General features: G+C 47.4%; 16 non-coding genes across 16 annotated transcripts; all 16 read right to left on the reverse strand.

Annotated features, from left to right (window-relative positions):
* Positions 1 to 2,241: 2,241 nt before the first annotated feature.
* Positions 2,242 to 2,313, reverse strand: TRNAP-AGG (transfer RNA proline (anticodon AGG)). Its single transcript has one exon. It is a non-coding gene; the product is annotated as a tRNA-Pro (tRNA).
* Positions 2,314 to 2,754: 441 nt separating this feature from the next.
* Positions 2,755 to 2,827, reverse strand: TRNAV-UAC (transfer RNA valine (anticodon UAC)). The gene has a single exon. It is a non-coding gene; the product is annotated as a tRNA-Val (tRNA).
* Positions 2,828 to 3,211: 384 nt separating this feature from the next.
* On the reverse strand, positions 3,212 to 3,283 carry TRNAP-CGG (transfer RNA proline (anticodon CGG)). Its single transcript has one exon. It is a non-coding gene; the product is annotated as a tRNA-Pro (tRNA).
* Positions 3,284 to 4,610: 1,327 nt separating this feature from the next.
* On the reverse strand, positions 4,611 to 4,683 carry TRNAV-AAC (transfer RNA valine (anticodon AAC)). The gene has a single exon. It is a non-coding gene; the product is annotated as a tRNA-Val (tRNA).
* An 897-nt stretch (positions 4,684 to 5,580) lies between these two features.
* On the reverse strand, positions 5,581 to 5,653 carry TRNAV-UAC (transfer RNA valine (anticodon UAC)). Its single transcript has one exon. It is a non-coding gene; the product is annotated as a tRNA-Val (tRNA).
* Positions 5,654 to 8,418: 2,765 nt separating this feature from the next.
* Positions 8,419 to 8,491, reverse strand: TRNAV-UAC (transfer RNA valine (anticodon UAC)). The gene has a single exon. It is a non-coding gene; the product is annotated as a tRNA-Val (tRNA).
* A 384-nt stretch (positions 8,492 to 8,875) lies between these two features.
* TRNAP-CGG (transfer RNA proline (anticodon CGG)) lies at positions 8,876 to 8,947 on the reverse strand. Its single transcript has one exon. It is a non-coding gene; the product is annotated as a tRNA-Pro (tRNA).
* Positions 8,948 to 10,274: 1,327 nt separating this feature from the next.
* TRNAV-AAC (transfer RNA valine (anticodon AAC)) lies at positions 10,275 to 10,347 on the reverse strand. The gene has a single exon. It is a non-coding gene; the product is annotated as a tRNA-Val (tRNA).
* An 897-nt stretch (positions 10,348 to 11,244) lies between these two features.
* On the reverse strand, positions 11,245 to 11,317 carry TRNAV-UAC (transfer RNA valine (anticodon UAC)). The gene has a single exon. It is a non-coding gene; the product is annotated as a tRNA-Val (tRNA).
* Positions 11,318 to 14,082: 2,765 nt separating this feature from the next.
* On the reverse strand, positions 14,083 to 14,155 carry TRNAV-UAC (transfer RNA valine (anticodon UAC)). Its single transcript has one exon. It is a non-coding gene; the product is annotated as a tRNA-Val (tRNA).
* A 2,253-nt stretch (positions 14,156 to 16,408) lies between these two features.
* Positions 16,409 to 16,480, reverse strand: TRNAP-AGG (transfer RNA proline (anticodon AGG)). The gene has a single exon. It is a non-coding gene; the product is annotated as a tRNA-Pro (tRNA).
* A 441-nt stretch (positions 16,481 to 16,921) lies between these two features.
* Positions 16,922 to 16,994, reverse strand: TRNAV-UAC (transfer RNA valine (anticodon UAC)). Its single transcript has one exon. It is a non-coding gene; the product is annotated as a tRNA-Val (tRNA).
* Positions 16,995 to 17,378: 384 nt separating this feature from the next.
* TRNAP-CGG (transfer RNA proline (anticodon CGG)) lies at positions 17,379 to 17,450 on the reverse strand. Its single transcript has one exon. It is a non-coding gene; the product is annotated as a tRNA-Pro (tRNA).
* A 1,786-nt stretch (positions 17,451 to 19,236) lies between these two features.
* TRNAP-AGG (transfer RNA proline (anticodon AGG)) lies at positions 19,237 to 19,308 on the reverse strand. The gene has a single exon. It is a non-coding gene; the product is annotated as a tRNA-Pro (tRNA).
* A 441-nt stretch (positions 19,309 to 19,749) lies between these two features.
* Positions 19,750 to 19,822, reverse strand: TRNAV-UAC (transfer RNA valine (anticodon UAC)). Its single transcript has one exon. It is a non-coding gene; the product is annotated as a tRNA-Val (tRNA).
* A 384-nt stretch (positions 19,823 to 20,206) lies between these two features.
* TRNAP-CGG (transfer RNA proline (anticodon CGG)) lies at positions 20,207 to 20,278 on the reverse strand. Its single transcript has one exon. It is a non-coding gene; the product is annotated as a tRNA-Pro (tRNA).
* Positions 20,279 to 20,790: the final 512 nt, after the last annotated feature.

Raw genomic sequence — 20,790 nt, forward strand, 5'->3', positions numbered from 1 at the left:
AGGAATCTTCTTGGCATGTAGTGGGCTGGAATGCACAGACCAAGGGCCAATGTCCATGAAGCTCAAAGTTGGACCCTCCTTACCCGATCTCTTTCTTTGGAAGAAAGGAACGAGGACCACTTTTATTCCAAAAGGCGATTTTAAAACCATACCTGAAACCACACTAGAAAAACACTTTGCATTTAATTTTCCTACACTGATGGTCCACCCCAGAAAAGCAGTTGCAAAGAAGTCCGGCACTGAAATTCTATACGCCAAAAGTGGGAAATAGCGTAGAGGGAAAGGAACTTTCTCACCATACACGGCGTCTTATAGCATTGAAAAGAAGAAATGGCCCTATATAATAAGCAGCCTAAAAATAATTCCACAGCATGGGCTCGTCCGGGATTTGAACCCGGGACCTCTCGCACCCGAAGCGAGAATCATAACCCTAGACCAACGAGCCTGATTCCCCAGTCGGCATTTTAAGCAATTTCTTATGCGTCTTTCAGAAACAAAGTAGGGCTATTTGGCTGCTCTCTCTCTATGTGAACCACACAAAGTCATGTTTTCTCTCAAGGTGTTGTTTTTTTCACTCTTGCAAGGAAGGGATCAGTCGATAGCCTAGCTGCCAGAGAGCAGAAAAAAGGCGCTGATGAGAACTGCAGGCACTTTCTGGCACTTGTACTCCTCTGCAAGTCCTGGACACTTGCCCCATAGACTTCCACCCCAGATGCAAGGGAGGGCCTGCCAATTCTTGCTCCTAAGACAGAGGCATTTGATTCTTGGATTCAAACACGCTCACTCAGCGCTCGATCAGGCTCGATCAAGCGAGATTTATATGAGTGGCTCGCAGGACTGAAACACTCACCTGGGAGCCCCAGGGTGGCTGAATTCCCAGTATGGCCATTTTTGGGCAAGTCACCTCCTTTCCTCCTGCCTCAATCTAGAATTGGCTGCAAATCACAAGATAGAGTTCAATGTCCGTGTGTACTGCCTACTCCCAGCTACCTCTCTGTCGTCCTTATGTAAATTAAAATTCGCAAGGGGGGACCAATGACAATCTGCTCCTCCCACATAACCAGGAAGCCCTGTTGAACATGTCTGCCTGTGTTGTTGCAGGGACAGTGCCTTCTCCGCCCAAAAGGTGGTAGGAGAGCCTCACAACAAAGATGGGATCAACTGCTTAATGAGAAACCAGCACGGCAGTTTGTGTGATGGAGTGCAAATTTAACGGAAGGTGTGCCTGAGGTGTCCCTTCCAGGAATACATGGAATTGTGATTGAGGGCCCAGCCTGATCGTGGGTGGATTTCTCGTCATATGTTACAGGTCCGTGCAAAGATTGTGGTGTGTGGGGAATGCACTGCAAAAAACAGGACGATTTAAGGGTGTAAAAGAAGCCTGTCAGAAGTGGGATTTGAACCCACGCCTCCATGAGGAGACCAGAAGTCTCAGTTGCACTGAAGATCAAGCTCTCTTGCATCTGGCGCCTTAGACCACTCGGCTATCCTGACAGCCCTGGGTGTGCACAGATCTGACTCTTCTGACTGCACCTGCCAATGTTTGCACTTACAACGTTCACAGCAATGTCACAAGTGTAAAGACCCCACAATGCAACATGGCATGACAAAAAAAAAGCTAGGCACAAGAGCGACCACTGATGGATGCGGATTACTTTGTTTCGTCTTGCAAAAGTAAAGGAAGTTTCCCACGGCTCGCTGGGTTCAAGGACCGCCTCTTCTTAAGCTTGCATTGAGATAATAAGGTTTTAGAGGGTGCACATAAAAGCAGCTCATGCACAGTGTTTCTGCCCGGTCTCGAACCTGGGACCTTTCGCGTGTTAGGCGAACGTGATGACCACTACACTACAGAAACTCACTTGCTGTGTTTTACTGTTAGAGCAAGGTTCCTCTCAAGGATTCTCTCTACTTCTATTCTGCTGTATCAGCAGCCACTCAGAAAGCGAGGAGCAAGTGTGAAAACTGCAGAGATATCAGCCAACATGCTTGCAATTAGACGTATTAAAAATTGACTTATGCATGCATCGACAGACAAATATCTGATGCCTAAATGCCAGCAAGTACAGCTTGGGAAAGCATCACCTGGGACACACACAGACTAAGCATGAAGGCAGAAAAAGCATGGTGATCCATGTTTCTTATGAGGTTCAAAATATTTTGTGCAACAATGCGGCGAGTGTAATGAGAAATGGTCAGGCATTGTGAGTTTTGAGTAGGATTCGTATGTTTACCTCTGAAAAAGGGCTCGTCCGGGATTTGAACCCGGGACCTCTCGCACCCTAAGCGAGAATCATACCCCTAGACCAACGAGCCGAGGCACACAAGAGTCGCCTTTCGCACCGGCTCCGGGGGTTATTGGCAGCGAGTTAGTGAATGCTTCACCCAAAGCAAGCAACTGCACATGCTGCTCTCTTCTGCAATATGGTTGCTGTCTTTTCCATGGCCGTCATCGAACAAGAAATGAAAATGCCTCTATCCTTCAGACATTTTGTTTGTTCTAGGTGTATGCTCTCGGTGAGGTCAATAAAACCATTTCTGCTCTCATGCCTTGCTTTCATGAAGTAGGCCCAACCTTCAGTACACAAGGACGTGCAAACGAATAGCGCAAACTATCGTCACTTCTCTTTTTGAGCTGTCACTGATGCCCCTGGAGCACAGTACGTCACGCTGGTGAGGGATAGACAGCTTCCATTATCTCAGCTTTCCTATAAGTTGAGAGAGTAAATGCAAACTGTGTGAAAAACAGAAAGCTGCTGTTTCTGCCCGGTCTCGAACCAGGGACCTTTCGCGTGTAAAGCGAACGTGATAACCACTACACTACAGAAACAGACACGCTTGCAGGAATCTTCTTGGCATGTAGTGGGCTGGAATGCACAGACCAAGGGCCAATGTCCATGAAGCTCAAAGTTGGACCCTCCTTACCCGATCTCTTTCTTTGGAAGAAAGGAACGAGGACCACTTTTATTCCAAAAGGCGATTTTAAAACCATACCTGAAACCACACTAGAAAAACACTTTGCATTAGTTTTCCTACACTGATGGTCCACCCCAGAAAAGCAGTTGCAAAGAAGTCCGGCACTGAAATTCTATACGCCAAAAGTGGGAAATAGCGTAGAGGGAAAGGAACTTTCTCACCATACACGGCGTCTTATAGCATTGAAAAGAAGAAATGGCCCTATATAATAAGCAGCCTAAAAATAATTCCACAGCATGGGCTCGTCCGGGATTTGAACCCGGGACCTCTCGCACCCGAAGCGAGAATCATACCCCTAGACCAACGAGCCTGATTCCCCAGTCGGCATTTTAAGCAATTTCTGATGCGTCTTTCAGAAACAAAGCAGGGCTATTTGGCTGCTCTCTCTCTATGTGAACCACACAAAGTCATGTTTTCTCTCAAGGTGTTGTTTTTTTCACTCTTGCAAGGAAGGGATCAGTCGATATCCTAGCTGCCAGAGAGCAGCAAAAAAGGCGCTGATGAGAACTGCAGGCACTTTCTGGCACTTGTACTCCTCTGCAAGTCCTGGATGGACTTCCACCCCAGATGCAAGGGAGGGCCTGCCAATTCTTGCTCCTAAGACAGAGGCATTTGATTCTTGGATTCAAACACGCTCAGTCAGCGCTCGATCAGGCTCGATCAGGCGAGATTTATATGAGTGGCTCGCAGGACTGAAACACTCACCTGGGAGCCCCAGGGTGGCTGAATTCTCAGTATGGCCATTTTTGGGCAAGTCACCTCCTTTCCTCCTGCCTCAATCTAGAATTGGCTGCAAATCACAAGATAGAGTTCAATGTCCGTGTGTACTGCCTACTCCCAGCTACCTCTCTGTCGTCCTTATGTAAATTAAAATTCGCAAGGGGGGACCAATGACAATCTGCTCCTCCCACATAACCAGGAAGCCCTGTTGAACATGTCTGCCTGTGTTGTTGCAGGGACAGTGCCTTCTCCGCCCAAAAGGTGGCAGGAGAGCCTCACAACAAAGATGGGATCAACTGCTTAATGAGAAACCAGCACGGCAGTTTGTGTGATGGAGTGCAAATTTAACGGAAGGTGTGCCTGAGGTGTCCCTTCCAGGAATACATGGAATTGTGATTGAGGGCCCAGCCTGATCGTTGGTGGATTTCTCGTCATATGTTACAGGTCCGTGCAATGATTGTGGTGTGTGGGGAATGCACTGCAAAAAACAGGACGATTTAAGGGTGTAAAAGAAACCTGTCAGAAGTGGGATTAGAACCCACGCCTCCATGAGGAGACCAGAAGTCTCAGTTGCACTGAAGATCAAGCTCTCTTGAGTCTGGCACCTTAGACCACTCAGCCATCCTGACAGCCCTGGGTGTGCACAGATCTGACTCTTCTGACTGCACCTGCCAATGTTTGCACTTACAACGTTCACAGCAATGTCACAAGTGTAAAGACCCCACAATACAACATGGCATGACAAAAAAAAAGCTAGGCCCAAGAGCGACCACTGATGGATGCGGATTACTTTGTTTCGTCTTGCAAAAGAAAAGGAAGTTTCCCACGGCTCGCTGGGTTCAAGGACCGCCTCTTCTTAAGCTTGCATTGAGATAATAAGGTTTTAGAGGGTGCACATAAAAGCAGCTCATGCACAGTGTTTCTGCCCGGTCTCGAACCGGGGACCTTTCGCGTGTTAGGCGAACGTGATGACCACTACACTACAGAAACTCACTTGCTGTGTTTTACTGTTAGAGCAAGGTTCCTCTCAAGGATTCTCTCTACTTCTATTCTGCTGTATCAGCAGCCACTCAGAAAGCGAGGAGCAAGTGTGAAAACTGCAGAGATATCAGCCACATGCTTGCAATTAGACGTATTAAAATTGACTTATGCAGGCATCGACAGACAAATATCTGATGCCTAAATGCCAGCAAGTACAGCTTGGGAAAGCATCACCTGGGACACACACAGACTAAGCATGAAGGCAGAAAAAGCATGGTGATCCATGTTTCTTATGAGGTTCAAAATATTTTGTGCAACAATGCGGCGAGTGTAATGAGAAATAGTCAGGCATTGTGAGCTTTGAGTAGGATTCGTATGTTTACCTCTGAAAAAGGGCTGGTCCGGGATTTGAACCCGGGACCTCTCGCACCCTAAGCGAGAATCATACCCCTAGACCAACGAGCCTAGGCACACAAGAGTCGCCTTTCGCACCGGCTCCGGGGGTTATTGGCAGTGAGTTAGTGAATGCTTCACCCAAAGCAAGCAACTGCACATGCTGCTCTCTTCTGCAATATGGTTGCTGTCTTTTCCATGGCCGTCATCGAACAAGAAATGAAAATGCCTCTATCCTTCAGACATTTTGTTTGTTCTAGGTGTATGCTCTCGGTGAGGTCAATAAAACCATTTCTGCTCTCATGCCTTGCTTTCATGAAGTAGGCCCAACCTTCAGTACACAAGGACGTGCAAACGAATAGCGCAAACTATCGTCACTTCTCTTTTTGAGCTGTCACTGATGCCCCTGGAGCACAGTACGTCACGCTGGTGAGGGATAGACAGCTTCCATTATCTCAGCTTTCCTATAAGTTGAGAGAGTAAATGCAAACTGTGTGAAAAACAGAAAGCTGCTGTTTCTGCCCGGTCTCGAACCAGGGACTTTTCGCGTGTAAAGCGAACGTGATAACCACTACACTACAGAAACAGACACGCTTGCAGGAATCTTCTTGGCATGTAGTGGGCTGGAATGCACAGACCAAGGGCCAATGTCCATAAAGCTCAAAGTTGGACCCTCCTTACCCGATCTCTTTCTTTGGAAGAAAGGAACGAGGACCACTTTTATTCCAAAAGGCGATTTTAAAACCATACCTGAAACCACACTAGAAAAACACTTTGCATTTAATTTTCCTACACTGATGGTCCACCCCAGAAAAGCAGTTGCAAAGAAGTCCGGCACTGAAATTCTATACGCCAAAAGTGGGAAATAGCGTAGAGGGAAAGGAACTTTCTCACCATACACGGCGTCTTATAGCATTGAAAAGAAGAAATGGCCCTATATAATAAGCAGCCTAAAAATAATACCACAGCATGGGCTCGTCCGGGATTTGAACCCGGGACCTCTCGCACCCGAAGCAAGAATCATAACCCTAGACCAACGAGCCTGATTCCCCAGTCGGCATTTTAAGCAATTTCTTATGCGTCTTTCAGAAACAAAGCAGGCCTATTTGGCTGCTCTCTCTCTATGTGAACCACACAAAGTCATGTTTTCTCTCAAGGTGTTGTTTTTTTCACTCTTGCAAGGAAGGGATCAGTCGATAGCCTAGCTGCCAGAGAGCAGAAAAAAGGCGCTGATGAGAACTGCAGGCACTTTCTGGCACTTGTACTCCTCTGCAAGTCCTGGACACTTGCCCCATAGACTTCCACCCCAGATGCAAGGGAGGGCCTGCCAATTCTTGCTCCTAAGACAGAGGCATTTGATTCTTGGATTCAAACACGCTCACTCAGCGCTCGATCAGGCTCGATCAAGCGAGATTTATATGAGTGGCTCGCAGGACTGAAACACTCACCTGGGAGCCCCAGGGTGGCTGAATTCCCAGTATGGCCATTTTTGGGCAAGTCACCTCCTTTCCTCCTGCCTCAATCTAGAATTGGCTGCAAATCACAAGATAGAGTTCAATGTCCGTGTGTACTGCCTACTCCCAGCTACCTCTCTGTCGTCCTTATGTAAATTAAAATTCGCAAGGGGGGACCAATGACAATCTGCTCCTCCCACATAACCAGGAAGCCCTGTTGAACATGTCTGCCTGTGTTGTTGCAGGGACAGTGCCTTCTCCGCCCAAAAGGTGGCAGGAGAGCCTCACAACAAAGATGGGATCAACTGCTTAATGAGAAACCAGCACGGCAGTTTGTGTGATGGAGTGCAAATTTAACGGAAGGTGTGCCTGAGGTGTCCCTTCCAGGAATACATGGAATTGTGATTGAGGGCCCAGCCTGATCGTTGGTGGATTTCTCGTCATATGTTACAGGTCCGTGCAATGATTGTGGTGTGTGGGGAATGCACTGCAAAAAACAGGACGATTTAAGGGTGTAAAAGAAACCTGTCAGAAGTGGGATTTGAACCCACGCCTCCATGAGGAGACCAGAAGTCTCAGTTGCACTGAAGATCAAGCTCTCTTGAATCTGGCACCTTAGACCACTCAGCCATCCTGACAGCCCTGGGTGTGCACAGATCTGACTCTTCTGACTGCACCTGCCAATGTTTGCACTTACAACGTTCACAGCAATGTCACAAATGTAAAGACCCCACAATACAACATGGCATGACAAAAAAAAAGCTAGGCCCAAGAGCGACCACTGATGGATGCGGATTACTTTGTTTCGTCTTGCAAAAGAAAAGGAAGTTTCCCACGGCTCGCTGGGTTCAAGGACCGCCTCTTCTTAAGCTTGCATTGAGATAATAAGGTTTTAGAGGGTGCACATAAAAGCAGCTCATGCACAGTGTTTCTGCCCGGTCTCGAACCGGGGACCTTTCGCGTGTTAGGCAAACGTGATGACCACTACACTACAGTAACTCACTTGCTGTGTTTTACTGTTAGAGCAAGGTTCCTCTCAAGGATTCTCTCTACTTCTATTCTGCTGTATCAGCAGCCACTCAGAAAGCGAGGAGCAAGTGTGAAAACTGCAGAGATATCAGCCAACATGCTTGCAATTAGACGTATTAAAATTGACTTATGCAGGCATCGACAGACAAATATCTGATGCCTAAATGCCAGCAAGTACAGCTTGGGAAAGCATCACCTGGGACACACACAGACTAAGCATGAAGGCAGAAAAAGCATGGTGATCCATGTTTCTTATGAGGTTCAAAATATTTTGTGCAACAATGCGGCGAGTGTAATGAGAAATAGTCAGGCATTGTGAGCTTTGAGTAGGATTCGTATGTTTACCTCTGAAAAAGGGCTGGTCCGGGATTTGAACCCGGGACCTCTCGCACCCTAAGCGAGAATCATACCCCTAGACCAACGAGCCTAGGCACACAAGAGTCGCCTTTCGCACCGGCTCCGGGGGTTATTGGCAGTGAGTTAGTGAATGCTTCACCCAAAGCAAGCAACTGCACATGCTGCTCTCTTCTGCAATATGGTTGCTGTCTTTTCCATGGCCGTCATCGAACAAGAAATGAAAATGCCTCTATCCTTCAGACATTTTGTTTGTTCTAGGTGTATGCTCTCGGTGAGGTCAATAAAACCATTTCTGCTCTCATGCCTTGCTTTCATGAAGTAGGCCCAACCTTCAGTACACAAGGACGTGCAAACGAATAGCGCAAACTATCGTCACTTCTCTTTTTGAGCTGTCACTGATGCCCCTGGAGCACAGTACGTCACGCTGGTGAGGGATAGACAGCTTCCATTATCTCAGCTTTCCTATAAGTTGAGAGAGTAAATGCAAACTGTGTGAAAAACAGAAAGCTGCTGTTTCTGCCCGGTCTCGAACCAGGGACCTTTCGCGTGTAAAGCGAACGTGATAACCACTACACTACAGAAACAGACACGCTTGCAGGAATCTTCTTGGCATGTAGTGGGCTGGAATGCACAGACCAAGGGCCAATGTCCATGAAGCTCAAAGTTGGACCCTCCTTACCCGATCTCTTTCTTTGGAAGAAAGGAACGAGGACCACTTTTATTCCAAAAGGCGATTTTAAAACCATACCTGAAACCACACTAGAAAAACACTTTGCATTAGTTTTCCTACACTGATGGTCCACCCCAGAAAAGCAGTTGCAAAGAAGTCCGGCACTGAAATTCTATACGCCAAAAGTGGGAAATAGCGTAGAGGGAAAGGAACTTTCTCACCATACACGGCGTCTTATAGCATTGAAAAGAAGAAATGGCCCTATATAATAAGCAGCCTAAAAATAATTCCACAGCATGGGCTCGTCCGGGATTTGAACCCGGGACCTCTCGCACCCGAAGCGAGAATCATACCCCTAGACCAACGAGCCTGATTCCCCAGTCGGCATTTTAAGCAATTTCTGATGCGTCTTTCAGAAACAAAGCAGGGCTATTTGGCTGCTCTCTCTCTATGTGAACCACACAAAGTCATGTTTTCTCTCAAGGTGTTGTTTTTTTCACTCTTGCAAGGAAGGGATCAGTCGATATCCTAGCTGCCAGAGAGCAGCAAAAAAGGCGCTGATGAGAACTGCAGGCACTTTCTGGCACTTGTACTCCTCTGCAAGTCCTGGATGGACTTCCACCCCAGATGCAAGGGAGGGCCTGCCAATTCTTGCTCCTAAGACAGAGGCATTTGATTCTTGGATTCAAACACGCTCAGTCAGCGCTCGATCAGGCTCGATCAGGCGAGATTTATATGAGTGGCTCGCAGGACTGAAACACTCACCTGGGAGCCCCAGGGTGGCTGAATTCTCAGTATGGCCATTTTTGGGCAAGTCACCTCCTTTCCTCCTGCCTCAATCTAGAATTGGCTGCAAATCACAAGATAGAGTTCAATGTCCGTGTGTACTGCCTACTCCCAGCTACCTCTCTGTCGTCCTTATGTAAATTAAAATTCGCAAGGGGGGACCAATGACAATCTGCTCCTCCCACATAACCAGGAAGCCCTGTTGAACATGTCTGCCTGTGTTGTTGCAGGGACAGTGCCTTCTCCGCCCAAAAGGTGGCAGGAGAGCCTCACAACAAAGATGGGATCAACTGCTTAATGAGAAACCAGCACGGCAGTTTGTGTGATGGAGTGCAAATTTAACGGAAGGTGTGCCTGAGGTGTCCCTTCCAGGAATACATGGAATTGTGATTGAGGGCCCAGCCTGATCGTTGGTGGATTTCTCGTCATATGTTACAGGTCCGTGCAATGATTGTGGTGTGTGGGGAATGCACTGCAAAAAACAGGACGATTTAAGGGTGTAAAAGAAACCTGTCAGAAGTGGGATTAGAACCCACGCCTCCATGAGGAGACCAGAAGTCTCAGTTGCACTGAAGATCAAGCTCTCTTGAGTCTGGCACCTTAGACCACTCAGCCATCCTGACAGCCCTGGGTGTGCACAGATCTGACTCTTCTGACTGCACCTGCCAATGTTTGCACTTACAACGTTCACAGCAATGTCACAAGTGTAAAGACCCCACAATACAACATGGCATGACAAAAAAAAAGCTAGGCCCAAGAGCGACCACTGATGGATGCGGATTACTTTGTTTCGTCTTGCAAAAGAAAAGGAAGTTTCCCACGGCTCGCTGGGTTCAAGGACCGCCTCTTCTTAAGCTTGCATTGAGATAATAAGGTTTTAGAGGGTGCACATAAAAGCAGCTCATGCACAGTGTTTCTGCCCGGTCTCGAACCGGGGACCTTTCGCGTGTTAGGCGAACGTGATGACCACTACACTACAGAAACTCACTTGCTGTGTTTTACTGTTAGAGCAAGGTTCCTCTCAAGGATTCTCTCTACTTCTATTCTGCTGTATCAGCAGCCACTCAGAAAGCGAGGAGCAAGTGTGAAAACTGCAGAGATATCAGCCACATGCTTGCAATTAGACGTATTAAAATTGACTTATGCAGGCATCGACAGACAAATATCTGATGCCTAAATGCCAGCAAGTACAGCTTGGGAAAGCATCACCTGGGACACACACAGACTAAGCATGAAGGCAGAAAAAGCATGGTGATCCATGTTTCTTATGAGGTTCAAAATATTTTGTGCAACAATGCGGCGAGTGTAATGAGAAATAGTCAGGCATTGTGAGCTTTGAGTAGGATTCGTATGTTTACCTCTGAAAAAGGGCTGGTCCGGGATTTGAACCCGGGACCTCTCGCACCCTAAGCGAGAATCATACCCCTAGACCAACGAGCCTAGGCACACAAGAGTCGCCTTTCGCACCGGCTCCGGGGGTTATTGGCAGTGAGTTAGTGAATGCTTCACCCAAAGCAAGCAACTGCACATGCTGCTCTCTTCTGCAATATGGTTGCTGTCTTTTCCATGGCCGTCATCGAACAAGAAATGAAAATGCCTCTATCCTTCAGACATTTTGTTTGTTCTAGGTGTATGCTCTCGGTGAGGTCAATAAAACCATTTCTGCTCTCATGCCTTGCTTTCATGAAGTAGGCCCAACCTTCAGTACACAAGGACGTGCAAACGAATAGCGCAAACTATCGTCACTTCTCTTTTTGAGCTGTCACTGATGCCCCTGGAGCACAGTACGTCACGCTGGTGAGGGATAGACAGCTTCCATTATCTCAGCTTTCCTATAAGTTGAGAGAGTAAATGCAAACTGTGTGAAAAACAGAAAGCTGCTGTTTCTGCCCGGTCTCGAACCAGGGACTTTTCGCGTGTAAAGCGAACGTGATAACCACTACACTACAGAAACAGACACGCTTGCAGGAATCTTCTTGGCATGTAGTGGGCTGGAATGCACAGACCAAGGGCCAATGTCCATAAAGCTCAAAGTTGGACCCTCCTTACCCGATCTCTTTCTTTGGAAGAAAGGAACGAGGACCACTTTTATTCCAAAAGGCGATTTTAAAACCATACCTGAAACCACACTAGAAAAACACTTTGCATTTAATTTTCCTACACTGATGGTCCACCCCAGAAAAGCAGTTGCAAAGAAGTCCGGCACTGAAATTCTATACGCCAAAAGTGGGAAATAGCGTAGAGGGAAAGGAACTTTCTCACCATACACGGCGTCTTATAGCATTGAAAAGAAGAAATGGCCCTATATAATAAGCAGCCTAAAAATAATACCACAGCATGGGCTCGTCCGGGATTTGAACCCGGGACCTCTCGCACCCGAAGCAAGAATCATAACCCTAGACCAACGAGCCTGATTCCCCAGTCGGCATTTTAAGCAATTTCTTATGCGTCTTTCAGAAACAAAGCAGGCCTATTTGGCTGCTCTCTCTCTATGTGAACCACACAAAGTCATGTTTTCTCTCAAGGTGTTGTTTTTTTCACTCTTGCAAGGAAGGGATCAGTCGATAGCCTAGCTGCCAGAGAGCAGAAAAAAGGCGCTGATGAGAACTGCAGGCACTTTCTGGCACTTGTACTCCTCTGCAAGTCCTGGACACTTGCCCCATAGACTTCCACCCCAGATGCAAGGGAGGGCCTGCCAATTCTTGCTCCTAAGACAGAGGCATTTGATTCTTGGATTCAAACACGCTCACTCAGCGCTCGATCAGGCTCGATCAAGCGAGATTTATATGAGTGGCTCGCAGGACTGAAACACTCACCTGGGAGCCCCAGGGTGGCTGAATTCCCAGTATGGCCATTTTTGGGCAAGTCACCTCCTTTCCTCCTGCCTCAATCTAGAATTGGCTGCAAATCACAAGATAGAGTTCAATGTCCGTGTGTACTGCCTACTCCCAGCTACCTCTCTGTCGTCCTTATGTAAATTAAAATTCGCAAGGGGGGACCAATGACAATCTGCTCCTCCCACATAACCAGGAAGCCCTGTTGAACATGTCTGCCTGTGTTGTTGCAGGGACAGTGCCTTCTCCGCCCAAAAGGTGGCAGGAGAGCCTCACAACAAAGATGGGATCAACTGCTTAATGAGAAACCAGCACGGCAGTTTGTGTGATGGAGTGCAAATTTAACGGAAGGTGTGCCTGAGGTGTCCCTTCCAGGAATACATGGAATTGTGATTGAGGGCCCAGCCTGATCGTTGGTGGATTTCTCGTCATATGTTACAGGTCCGTGCAATGATTGTGGTGTGTGGGGAATGCACTGCAAAAAACAGGACGATTTAAGGGTGTAAAAGAAACCTGTCAGAAGTGGGATTTGAACCCACGCCTCCATGAGGAGACCAGAAGTCTCAGTTGCACTGAAGATCAAGCTCTCTTGAATCTGGCACCTTAGACCACTCAGCCATCCTGACAGCCCTGGGTGTGCACAGATCTGACTCTTCTGACTGCACCTGCCAATGTTTGCACTTACAACGTTCACAGCAATGTCACAAATGTAAAGACCCCACAATACAACATGGCATGACAAAAAAAAAGCTAGGCCCAAGAGCGACCACTGATGGATGCGGATTACTTTGTTTCGTCTTGCAAAAGAAAAGGAAGTTTCCCACGGCTCGCTGGGTTCAAGGACCGCCTCTTCTTAAGCTTGCATTGAGATAATAAGGTTTTAGAGGGTGCACATAAAAGCAGCTCATGCACAGTGTTTCTGCCCGGTCTCGAACCTGGGACCTTTCGCGTGTTAGGCAAACGTGATGACCACTACACTACAGTAACTCACTTGCTGTGTTTTACTGTTAGAGCAAGGTTCCTCTCAAGGATTCTCTCTACTTCTATTCTGCTGTATCAGCAGCCACTCAGAAAGCGAGGAGCAAGTGTGAAAACTGCAGAGATATCAGCCAACATGCTTGCAATTAGACGTATTAAAATTGACTTATGCAGGCATCGACAGACAAATATCTGATGCCTAAATGCCAGCAAGTACAGCTTGGGAAAGCATCACCTGGGACACACACAGACTAAGCATGAAGGCAGAAAAAGCATGGTGATCCATGTTTCTTATGAGGTTCAAAATATTTTGTGCAACAATGCGGCGAGTGTAATGAGAAATAGTCAGGCATTGTGAGCTTTGAGTAGGATTCGTATGTTTACCTCTGAAAAAGGGCTGGTCCGGGATTTGAACCCGGGACCTCTCGCACCCTAAGCGAGAATCATACCCCTAGACCAACGAGCCTAGGCACACAAGAGTCGCCTTTCGCACCGGCTCCGGGGGTTATTGGCAGTGAGTTAGTGAATGCTTCACCCAAAGCAAGCAACTGCACATGCTGCTCTCTTCTGCAATATGGTTGCTGTCTTTTCCATGGCCGTCATCGAACAAGAAATGAAAATGCCTCTATCCTTCAGACATTTTGTTTGTTCTAGGTGTATGCTCTCGGTGAGGTCAATAAAACCATTTCTGCTCTCATGCCTTGCTTTCATGAAGTAGGCCCAACCTTCAGTACACAAGGACGTGCAAACGAATAGCGCAAACTATCGTCACTTCTCTTTTTGAGCTGTCACTGATGCCCCTGGAGCACAGTACGTCACGCTGGTGAGGGATAGACAGCTTCCATTATCTCAGCTTTCCTATAAGTTGAGAGAGTAAATGCAAACTGTGTGAAAAACAGAAAGCTGCTGTTTCTGCCCGGTCTCGAACCAGGGACCTTTCGCGTGTAAAGCGAACGTGATAACCACTACACTACAGAAACAGACACGCTTGCAGGAATCTTCTTGGCATGTAGTGGGCTGGAATGCACAGACCAAGGGCCAATGTCCATGAAGCTCAAAGTTGGACCCTCCTTACCCGATCTCTTTCTTTGGAAGAAAGGAACGAGGACCACTTTTATTCCAAAAGGCGATTTTAAAACCATACCTGAAACCACACTAGAAAAACACTTTGCATTTAATTTTCCTACACTGATGGTCCACCCCAGAAAAGCAGTTGCAAAGAAGTCCGGCACTGAAATTCTATACGCCAAAAGTGGGAAATAGCGTAGAGGGAAAGGAACTTTCTCACCATACACGGCGTCTTATAGCATTGAAAAGAAGAAATGGCCCTATATAATAAGCAGCCTAAAAATAATTCCACAGCATGGGCTCGTCCGGGATTTGAACCCGGGACCTCTCGCACCCGAAGCGAGAATCATAACCCTAGACCAACGAGCCTGATTCCCCAGTCGGCATTTTAAGCAATTTCTTATGCGTCTTTCAGAAACAAAGTAGGGCTATTTGGCTGCTCTCTCTCTATGTGAACCACACAAAGTCATGTTTTCTCTCAAGGTGTTGTTTTTTTCACTCTTGCAAGGAAGGGATCAGTCGATAGCCTAGCTGCCAGAGAGCAGAAAAAAGGCGCTGATGAGAACTGCAGGCACTTTCTGGCACTTGTACTCCTCTGCAAGTCCTGGACACTTGCCCCATAGACTTCCACCCCAGATGCAAGGGAGGGCCTGCCAATTCTTGCTCCTAAGACAGAGGCATTTGATTCTTGGATTCAAACACGCTCACTCAGCGCTCGATCAGGCTCGATCAAGCGAGATTTATATGAGTGGCTCGCAGGACTGAAACACTCACCTGGGAGCCCCAGGGTGGCTGAATTCCCAGTATGGCCATTTTTGGGCAAGTCACCTCCTTTCCTCCTGCCTCAATCTAGAATTGGCTGCAAATCACAAGATAGAGTTCAATGTCCGTGTGTACTGCCTACTCCCAGCTACCTCTCTGTCGTCCTTATGTAAATTAAAATTTGCAAGGGGGGACCAATGACAATCTGCTCCTCCCACATAACCAGGAAGCCCTGTTGAACATGTCTGCCTGTGTTGTTGCAGGGACAGTGCCTTCTCCGCCCAAAAGGTGGTAGGAGAGCCTCACAACAAAGATGGGATCAACTGCTTAATGAGAAACCAGCACGGCAGTTTGTGTGATGGAGTGCAAATTTAACGGAAGGTGTGCCTGAGGTGTCCCTTCCAGGAATACATGGAATTGTGATTGAGGGCCCAGCCTGATCGTGGGTGGATTTCTCGTCATATGTTACAGGTCCGTGCAAAGATTGTGGTGTGTGGGGAATGCACTGCAAAAAACAGGACGATTTAAGGGTGTAAAAGAAGCCTGTCAGAAGTGGGATTTGAACCCACGCCTCCATGAGGAGACCAGAAGTCTCAGTTGCACTGAAGATCAAGCTCTCTTGCATCTGGCGCCTTAGACCACTCGGCTATCCTGACAGCCCTGGGTGTGCACAGATCTGACTCTTCTGACTGCACCTGCCAATGTTTGCACTTACAACGTTCACAGCAATGTCACAAGTGTAAAGACCCCACAATGCAACATGGCATGACAAAAAAAAAGCTAGGCACAAGAGCGACCACTGATGGATGCGGATTACTTTGTTTCGTCTTGCAAAAGTAAAGGAAGTTTCCCACGGCTCGCTGGGTTCAAGGACCGCCTCTTCTTAAGCTTGCATTGAGATAATAAGGTTTTAGAGGGTGCACATAAAAGCAGCTCATGCACAGTGTTTCTGCCCGGTCTCGAACCTGGGACCTTTCGCGTGTTAGGCGAACGTGATGACCACTACACTACAGAAACTCACTTGCTGTGTTTTACTGTTAGAGCAAGGTTCCTCTCAAGGATTCTCTCTACTTCTATTCTGCTGTATCAGCAGCCACTCAGAAAGCGAGGAGCAAGTGTGAAAACTGCAGAGATATCAGCCAACATGCTTGCAATTAGACGTATTAAAAATTGACTTATGCATGCATCGACAGACAAATATCTGATGCCTAAATGCCAGCAAGTACAGCTTGGGAAAGCATCACCTGGGACACACACAGACTAAGCATGAAGGCAGAAAAAGCATGGTGATCCATGTTTCTTATGAGGTTCAAAATATTTTGTGCAACAATGCGGCGAGTGTAATGAGAAATGGTCAGGCATTGTGAGTTTTGAGTAGGATTCGTATGTTTACCTCTGAAAAAGGGCTCGTCCGGGATTTGAACCCGGGACCTCTCGCACCCTAAGCGAGAATCATACCCCTAGACCAACGAGCCGAGGCACACAAGAGTCGCCTTTCGCACCGGCTCCGGGGGTTATTGGCAGCGAGTTAGTGAATGCTTCACCCAAAGCAAGCAACTGCACATGCTGCTCTCTTCTGCAATATGGTTGCTGTCTTTTCCATGGCCGTCATCGAACAAGAAATGAAAATGCCTCTATCCTTCAGACATTTTGTTTGTTCTAGGTGTATGCTCTCGGTGAGGTCAATAAAACCATTTCTGCTCTCATGCCTTGCTTTCATGAAGTAGGCCCAACCTTCAGTACACAAGGACGTGCAAACGAATAGCGCAAACTATCGTCACTTCTCTTTTTGAGCTGTCACTGATGCCCCTGGAGCACAGTACGTCACGCTGGTGAGGGATAGACAGCTTCCATTATCTCAGCTTTCCTATAAGTTGAGAGAGTAAATGCAAACTGTGTGAAAAACAGAAAGCTGCTGTTTCTGCCCGGTCTCGAACCAGGGACCTTTCGCGTGTAAAGCGAACATGATAACCACTACACTACAGAAACAGACACGCTTGCAGGAATCTTCTTGGCATGTAGTGGGCTGGAATGCACAGACCAAGGGCCAATGTCCATGAAGCTCAAAGTTGGACCCTCCTTACCCGATCTCTTTCTTTGGAAGAAAGGAACGAGGACCACTTTTATTCCAAAAGGCGATTTTAAAACCATACCTGAAACCACACTAGAAAAACACTTTGCATTAGTTTTCCTACACTGATGGTCCACCCCAGAAAAGCAGTTGCAAAGAAGTCCGGCACTGAAATTCTATACGCCAAAAGTGGGAAATAGCGTAGAGGGAAAGGAACTTTCTCACCATACACGGCGTCTTATAGCATTGAAAAGAAGAAATGGCCCTATATAATAAGCAGCCTAAAAATAATTCCACAGCATGGGCTCGTCCGGGATTTGAACCCGGGACCTCTCGCACCCGAAGCGAGAATCATACCCCTAGACCAACGAGCCTGATTCCCCAGTCGGCATTTTAAGCAATTTCTGATGCGTCTTTCAGAAACAAAGCAGGGCTATTTGGCTGCTCTCTCTCTATGTGAACCACACAAAGTCATGTTTTCTCTCAAGGTGTTGTTTTTTTCACTCTTGCAAGGAAGGGATCAGTCGATATCCTAGCTGCCAGAGAGCAGCAAAAAAGGCGCTGATGAGAACTGCAGGCACTTTCTGGCACTTGTACTCCTCTGCAAGTCCTGGATGGACTTCCACCCCAGATGCAAGGGAGGGCCTGCCAATTCTTGCTCCTAAGACAGAGGCATTTGATTCTTGGATTCAAACACGCTCAGTCAGCGCTCGATCAGGCTCGATCAGGCGAGATTTATATGAGTGGCTCGCAGGACTGAAACACTCACCTGGGAGCCCCAGGGTGGCTGAATTCTCAGTATGGCCATTTTTGGGCAAGTCTCCTCCTTTCCTCCTGCCTCAATCTAGAATTGGCTGCAAATCACAAGATAGAGTTCAATGTCCGTGTGTACTGCCTACTCCCAGCTACCTCTCTGTCGTCCTTATGTAAATTAAAATTCGCAAGGGGGGACCAATGACAATCTGCTCCTCCCACATAACCAGGAAGCCCTGTTGAACATGTCTGCCTGTGTTGTTGCAGGGACAGTGCCTTCTCCGCCCAAAAGGTGGCAGGAGAGCCTCACAACAAAGATGGGATCAACTGCTTAATGAGAAACCAGCACGGCAGTTTGTGTGATGGAGTGCAAATTTAACGGAAGGTGTGCCTGAGGTGTCCCTTCCAGGAATACATGGAATTGTGATTGAGGGCCCAGCCTGATCGTTGGTGGATTTCTCGTCATATGTTACAGGTCCGTGCAATGATTGTGGTGTGTGGGGAATGCACTGCAAAAAACAGGACGATTTAAGGGTGTAAAAGAAACCTGTCAGAAGTGGGATTAGAACCCACGCCTCCATGAGGAGACCAGAAGTCTCAGTTGCACTGAAGATCAAGCTCTCTTGAGTCTGGCGCCTTAGACCACTCGGCTATCCTGACAGCCCTGGGTGTGCACAGATCTGACTCTTCTGACTGCACCTGCCAATGTTTGCACTTACAACGTTCACAGCAATGTCACAAGTGTAAAGACCCCACAATGCAACATGGCATGACAAAAAAAAAGCTAGGCACAAGAGCGACCACTGATGGATGCGGATTACTTTGTTTCGTCTTGCAAAAGTAAAGGAAGTTTCCCACGGCTCGCTGGGTTCAAGGACCGCCTCTTCTTAAGCTTGCATTGAGATAATAAGGTTTTAGAGGGTGCACATAAAAGCAGCTCATGCACAGTGTTTCTGCCCGGTCTCGAACCTGGGACCTTTCGCGTGTTAGGCGAACGTGATGACCACTACACTACAGAAACTCACTTGCTGTGTTTTACTGTTAGAGCAAGGTTCCTCTCAAGGATTCTCTCTACTTCTATTCTGCTGTATCAGCAGCCACTCAGAAAGCGAGGAGCAAGTGTGAAAACTGCAGAGATATCAGCCAACATGCTTGCAATTAGACGTATTAAAAATTGACTTATGCATGCATCGACAGACAAATATCTGATGCCTAAATGCCAGCAAGTACAGCTTGGGAAAGCATCACCTGGGACACACACAGACTAAGCATGAAGGCAGAAAAAGCATGGTGATCCATGTTTCTTATGAGGTTCAAAATATTTTGTGCAACAATGCGGCGAGTGTAATGAGAAATGGTCAGGCATTGTGAGTTTTGAGTAGGATTCGTATGTTTACCTCTGAAAAAGGGCTCGTCCGGGATTTGAACCCGGGACCTCTCGCACCCTAAGCGAGAATCATACCCCTAGACCAACGAGCCGAGGCACACAAGAGTCGCCTTTCGCACCGGCTCCGGGGGTTATTGGCAGCGAGTTAGTGAATGCTTCACCCAAAGCAAGCAACTGCACATGCTGCTCTCTTCTGCAATATGGTTGCTGTCTTTTCCATGGCCGTCATCGAACAAGAAATGAAAATGCCTCTATCCTTCAGACATTTTGTTTGTTCTAGGTGTATGCTCTCGGTGAGGTCAATAAAACCATTTCTGCTCTCATGCCTTGCTTTCATGAAGTAGGCCCAACCTTCAGTACACAAGGACGTGCAAACGAATAGCGCAAACTATCGTCACTTCTCTTTTTGAGCTGTCACTGATGCCCCTGGAGCACAGTACGTCACGCTGGTGAGGGATAGACAGCTTCCATTATCTCAGCTTTCCTATAAGTTGAGAGAGTAAATGCAAACTGTGTGAAAAACAGAAAGCTGCTGTTTCTGCCCGGTCTCGAACCAGGGACCTTTCGCGTGTAAAGCGAACATGATAACCACTACACTACAGAAACAGACACGCTTGCAGGAATCTTCTTGGCATGTAGTGGGCTGGAATGCACAGACCAAGGGCCAATGTCCATGAAGCTCAAAGTTGGACCCTCCTTACCCGATCTCTTTCTTTGGAAGAAAGGAACGAGGACCACTTTTATTCCAAAAGGCGATTTTAAAACCATACCTGAAACCACACTAGAAAAACACTTTGCATTAGTTTTCCTACACTGATGGTCCACCCCAGAAAAGCAGTTGCAAAGAAGTCCGGCACTGAAATTCTATACGCCAAAAGTGGGAAATAGCGTAGAGGGAAAGGAACTTTCTCACCATACACGGCGTCTTATAGCATTGAAAAGAAGAAATGGCCCTATATAATAAGCAGCCTAAAAATAATTCCACAGCATGGGCTCGTCCGGGATTTGAACCCGGGACCTCTCGCACCCGAAGCGAGAATCATACCCCTAGACCAACGAGCCTGATTCCCCAGTCGGCATTTTAAGCAATTTCTGATGCGTCTTTCAGAAACAAAGCAGGGCTATTTGGCTGCTCTCTCTCTATGTGAACCACACAAAGTCATGTTTTCTCTCAAGGTGTTGTTTTTTTCACTCTTGCAAGGAAGGGATCAGTCGATATCCTAGCTGCCAGAGAGCAGCAAAAAAGGCGCTGATGAGAACTGCAGGCACTTTCTGGCACTTGTACTCCTCTGCAAGTCCTGGATGGACTTCCACCCCAGATGCAAGGGAGGGCCTGCCAATTCTTGCTCCTAAGACAGAGGCATTTGATTCTTGGATTCAAACACGCTCAGTCAGCGCTCGATCAGGCTCGATCAGGCGAGATTTATATGAGTGGCTCGCAGGACTGAAACACTCACCTGGGAGCCCCAGGGTGGCTGAATTCTCAGTATGGCCATTTTTGGGCAAGTCTCCTCCTTTCCTCCTGCCTCAATCTAGAATTGGCTGCAAATCACAAGATAGAGTTCAATGTCCGT

The sequence above is a fragment of the Triturus cristatus genome, chromosome 10, assembly GCF_964204655.1.
Source record: "Triturus cristatus chromosome 10, aTriCri1.1, whole genome shotgun sequence".
Taxonomy (NCBI): Eukaryota; Metazoa; Chordata; class Amphibia; order Caudata; family Salamandridae; genus Triturus; species Triturus cristatus.